Genomic DNA, 5,957 nt, shown 5'->3' with positions numbered 1-5,957 from the left:
GTCTATAAATCAATTTTTTAGTTTCCAAATGGAAAAAAGTAAAAGACTTAGAAGAGGTTATCAAAAATCTAGTCAAAGGGATTTAGCTTCAGGATATAACAGCTAGATGCAGATTAAGTGAAGAGCAATTACAAATCTCATATTGGAGATAAAATAATAAATTGATATAAATAAACACTTTGAGAAAATGTACGGCAATACCTGAACATATACAAAACTATGAACATATACAAAACACACACACACACACACACATATGGTTGCTGTTTTTTGTCAGTTATGGGGCTTGAACTCAGGGCCTGGGCACTGTCTCTGAGTTCTTTTGTTCAAGGCTAGCACTTTAGCACTTTTGAGCTATAGCTCCAACTTCCGGGTTTTTAGTAATTAATTGGGATAAGAGTCTCACCGGGACTTTTCTTCCCGGGCTTACTTGGAACTATGATCCTCAGATCTCAGTCTCCTGAGTAGTTAAGATTACAGGCATGGGCCACCAGTGCCCAGCCCCTGCCCCACATATTTAACTCACCAAAAAAATGTACTCACATCTCAGAATGCTGAGATATTCATCCCAGCACTCAAGAGGCTGAGATTGGAGGATCATGAGTTCAAGGCCAGCCTAAACCTTTTTTCTTGCTATGCAAATAAATAAGACATGTTCTAAAATACTCATACCATCATGGTTAACAGCTGCTCAGAAAAGAAGAGAATCCAAAGTCCACTGACTGAAAAGAAACAATATATGGTGCTGATTTGTACAATGGACTATTGCACAGCTATGAAAACAAAAGAACTGAAGTACATATAACAACATAAACTTCACAAGAATGATGTTGAACAAAATAAGGCCAGATCAAAAGCCTTTATAGTAAATGATTGCATTTACAAAATACTCAAAAAGAGAAAAACTAATCTGTGTAATCAGAACTGACCACTTTATTACAATTTTTAAGTTGTACAATTACAATTTATTATATATCAGTAAGAAAGTTTGTTTAAGCCAAGTGCTGGTGGCTCATACCCGTAATTTTAACTACTTAAGAGGCTGAGGGTTGCAGTTCAAGGCTAGCCTGGGCAGAAAAGTTTGCTAGACTATATCTCCAAAATAGCCAGAAAAAAGCAAGGCTGTAGGTATGGCTCAAGTGGTAGAGGGCCAGCGGAGCAATTATGAGGCCCTGAGTTCAAACCCTAGTACTATCCAAAAAAAAAAGTTGAATTTAAAAAGAACAAAGGGAATATGTAATTATCCAGCAAACTGCCAGGCATAAGTCAGTGTTCAATATACATGTGTTATCTATTTGACATTGGACTTAGAGCTGTATCAAACATGGGAGGAACTTATTTGCTTATTCATTAAACAACTGATCATCTATTGAACTACATATACAAGTTATATAGTTATGAACTTATATAGTTATGACAGCACAAGCCAGGTGCCAGCGGCTGACACCTGTAATCCGAGCTACTCAGGAGGCTGAGATCTGAGGATCTCGGATCAAAGCCAGACGGGGCAGGAAAGTCCCTGAGACTCTTATCTCCAATAAATCACCAGAAAACGGGAAGTGGCGCTGTAGCTCAAGTGGTAAAGCGCTAGCCTTGAGCTGAAGAGCTGAAGGACAGTGCCCAGGCCCAAAGTTAAAGCCTCACAACTGACAAAATAGCGCCGGGGCGCGCGCGCGCACACACACACACACACACACACAAAAACAAAAACAAAATATCATTTCAATCTTTGATAAGCACAGCAAAAGAAATAAGAAGACAAAAAATAAGGTTCACAAAAGACCTTTCTGAGAACGTGGCATGTTGCCATGATGATTACTAAATCCCAGAATAGCAAGGTTGAAAAGATCAACCCTTGGAGATCAAGGAATCAGAGAGCACTTGAAGGCATGTCTATACCAATTCAAGGTATATTACTACTACCTACTTATTCCTCCTACTCCTAGTTTGACAATGATGAATAGCCATTCATAATTACTCCTCAAAGTATCAGAAGACAAGTATCTAGGTAGAGAGAAAATGAGAAATAATGGCAGAATGGAGTAGTGATTAAGACCACAAACTCAGAGTCATACTGTATTCAGAGTAGACTCAGTACTACATCTACTGACTAGATACAGTATATCCATAGGCAAGTCCTTTAACCTCTTTGTGCTTCATTTTTGTGTATCTGTTATAAATGTTACACAAAATCTCAAGCTTACAAACTATCCCTGAATATAAGTTAGAAATCCCTATCTTAAGATTCCTGAATTTCAAGCTGGGTGCTCATGGCTCATGCCTGTAATCCTATGTACTCAGGAGGCTAAGATCTGAGGATCAAGGCTCAAAGCCAGCCCAGCCAGGAAAGTCCATGAGAATCTTATCTCCAATAAGCTACCAGGAAACCAGAAGTGGTGCTATGGCTCAAGTAGTAGAGCTCTTGCCTTGAGCTGAAGAACTCAGGGACAGTGTTCAAGCCCCAAGACCGGCAAAAAAAAAAAAAGATTCCTGAATTTCAGTTCATGGTCTTCAGGAAGACTGGATGAGGATGGTCCAGAGAAGGGAAGTGACATGCCCATTCCTCTTGAGGGGCAGAGCTAAGATGAGTCCAGTCTTCCTGAATTCCCAGCCCCAGCTTCTTCTAGATCTTTAGTTTGGTATCTGGGCACAAAATACCTCAGTCTATTACTTCATTGTCCCATCTTTGAAGGGTGGGAGGGCATTCAGTTTCTGGATCCACATGTCTAAATCAAACACAACCCAAAAGCCCAAGAGTAGTGTAAAGGAAGTAGCCCTACAAATCCACCCTTTTTTTCCAAACCAACTTCCTCTAGAGACATCGAGCTGAGTCAGTGACTGTACCAGGATGCTGCCCAGGATGCTGACAGCCCTACAGAAGATACCAGTGGCCTGAATAGTGGCCCCTAATCAAAGACTTCAAAGAGAGTAGGTGGAGGCCAATTTCCCAAAGCCAATCAGAACCACCTCATAATTACATCTAATACCTGTTCTACATGCCCTGCTGATCTACACACACAAAAAAAAACCCACACTGCTTTAAGTCATTTCTGATGCTGATTACTCATTGAATGCAGGAAATCAAGGACTCTATTAATGAGAGAAAATCACCTTTATAGCCCATCTCCGTGCAGAAATGTGGCTCTTTTATCCAGTGCCTTGATTTTCACGTAATCATGTCTGACATTTATTCTGTTTCTTAATGTATAAAGTCCAGTTTCCAGGACAGCATCAAAAGAACAAACATATCAAAGATGACAATCCTGGGCGCTCCTATGGAGAATGGTGTTTATGGGAACTTGTACATGACATCTAAATCCCTTCACTTCTCACTACGCTAATTTTCTATCCTTGTTTGAGTTTAAGTCTTGAGGCAGCCAGAAGAGGAACTATATTTATCTATGTTTCAGTTACATGTTAAAGTCATATGCTCAACAAAACTCCCCATTTTGTGTAAACTAAAAGAAATAGACATGCCCTGAGTTCAATCCCCAGTACCACCAAGAATAATAAAATAAAATGAACGTGTATAAGAAACTGAGTGAATTCAAAGAGGCATAAATAAACATGTGAATGAATTTAGGAAATTCAAATGAAATGAAGAAACATAGTAGGATATGAAAAAAAGAATTCAATAAAGATCCTGGAAAAAAATCATATTGAAATCCTGAAAATGAAAAGCTCAATAACACAGATAAAAACTGCAATTAAGAGTCCTCTCCTCTGTACAGTATTTTTACAATAAAAAAACATATTTAAAAAAAGAGAGTTCTCTGGCTTTGGTACAACAAAGAAAATAATCACTAGAATCAAAAGAAAGCCTACAGAATGAGAGAAAAAAATTGCCAGTAATCCATCAAAGAGTTAAAAAAAATAAAGAGTTCAAAAAAATAAACAACTCAATTGATAAGTGGACAATTGAATTGAACAGTTTCCAGAAGATATACAAATGATTAAGAAATACATGAACAAATGTTCAACATCTTTATCCACTAAAGAAATGAAAATCAAAACATAATTGAGATTCCATCTCCCTCAGTCAACTAACAAATACCAGTGAAAATGTGGGGAAAATCGACCCTTTGTAAAAGTGCAAATGTAAAGTAGTGCAGCCACTATGGAAACTAGTATGAAGGTTCCTTAAAACACTAACAATAGAACTACTATATGATCCCTATACCACTCCTGGGAATATATCTGAAGGAATCTAAGTCAATAATCCTGCAGTCAGGACATCCACATACCATGTTTACAGCAGCACAATTTACAACAGCCAAAATATGGACCCAGCCTAAGTTCCTACCAACAAATGAATGGATAAAGAAAATGTGGTCTTTTGATATACAATAGAGTACTACTCAGCAATCAAGATGAATGAAATTACATAATTTAGAGGGAAATGGCCAAAAGTAGAAATCAGGATGTTAAAATAATCAAGGTAATGTCTTGAGTTTTCCCATGATGTTTGTCATGAACATTTTGATGTTTATTTGATGTAGTTTCTCCTCTGAATATCTCCATTGTACCAGGCAATTTAAAAGAATTCACAAAGTATGTTATTTACTCAAAAGAATACAAAAACAAAAGGAGGTATTGACCCAATAATATTTCATTATTTCTGAGTTTGTGTAGAAAACTTTTTCCTGCCCATAATGAGAGGGTTCCAGGCATGGGCTAAAATATTCTTGCTACTGAAGGAAGAGAAGGGATATTGGGTGCCTACTGTGTGACCACAGAGGAGATGGTGTCGAGAGGGAAGGGCCTCTGTGGTTATGACTGGAATTGTTGGAGGTAATTAATGGCAGTAATACAATTATAATTTTTGCTTTGAAAAATCTTCCTTTGAAAGGAATTATCCTTGTATAAACATCTCCCCACCTTTTAGGTAAATCAGTCTCTGGCAACAAGCCCTGCTGCTTCTGGGTTTTTTCATACAGTCACGGGCGGTAGCTGTTGGTGACGCTGTGGACTGCTGACTTGCTCTTTTAAGTTTGAATATCTAATACCTAGTACCCTCTTGCTGTTTCTCTCGCAGTCGCTTTCCCATTCTCTTATTGCTACTATCGATTTTCTTTCTGTACTCCTCTCCTTTCAGCATTTTAACCTGCTTCTCATAATCCTTTTCTTTATGTCTACTTCTGTTCCTCCCTCCCTTCTTCCCTCCTCCTCTCCCTACTCTCTCTTTTTCATTTCTTCCCACCTCTCCTTGCTCCTCCTCCAAGTTCAGAAAGTCAAATATCATATGTTTTCTGCCATATACAAAATCTAGACGTACACACATACATATATGACACTTATGTGTAGGACTATTTGTAGGGGGAAAACAGGAGGGAGAGAGGAAAAGAAAATGATGTGGGTTGAACAATATTATTACATTATGTCTGTGTATGAAGATAGCAAATGAAACACATTATAAATTGTTTAAAATAGGGAAGGGGGAAAAAGAACATGATCTAAGGAGTTAATATATTGAAATAGCAATCAAATCCCTCTGTATAATTAAAATACATTAATAAGAAGATGAATAAGTTATAGAGATCTAGAAACAATGTCATATCTATAGTTATCAATATGGTATTGTATACTTCAAAATGTACTAAAATGATAGATCTCATGTTAAGTGTTAATAGCAAAACTGAATCGTAGAAGAACACACAAATTTTGGAAGTAGCTGATATGTTTAATGTCTTATTTATGACAATGGCATCACAGTTTGTGAAAATATCCAAACGCATTGAGATGTATATATTAAATCTGTGTTGCTTTATGTATTAGCAGTTTTTAAAGAAAGTCACCACCTATGGAGGTTCCTCAAAAGACTTCACATAGAACTCCCCTATGACCCAGCAATCCCACTTTTGGCATTTACCCAAATGTTTACAAACAAGACCACACTAAAGCTACCAGCACAACTATGTTTATTGCAGCATTATTTACCATAGCTAAGATATGGAACC

Source organism: Dipodomys ordii, unplaced genomic scaffold (genome assembly GCF_000151885.1).
Source record: "Dipodomys ordii isolate 6190 unplaced genomic scaffold, Dord_2.0 Scaffold26, whole genome shotgun sequence".
In the NCBI taxonomy this organism is placed as follows: Eukaryota; Metazoa; Chordata; class Mammalia; order Rodentia; family Heteromyidae; genus Dipodomys; species Dipodomys ordii.
The sequence above is the reverse complement of the archived record's forward strand: the minus strand, read 5'-3'. Positions refer to the sequence as shown.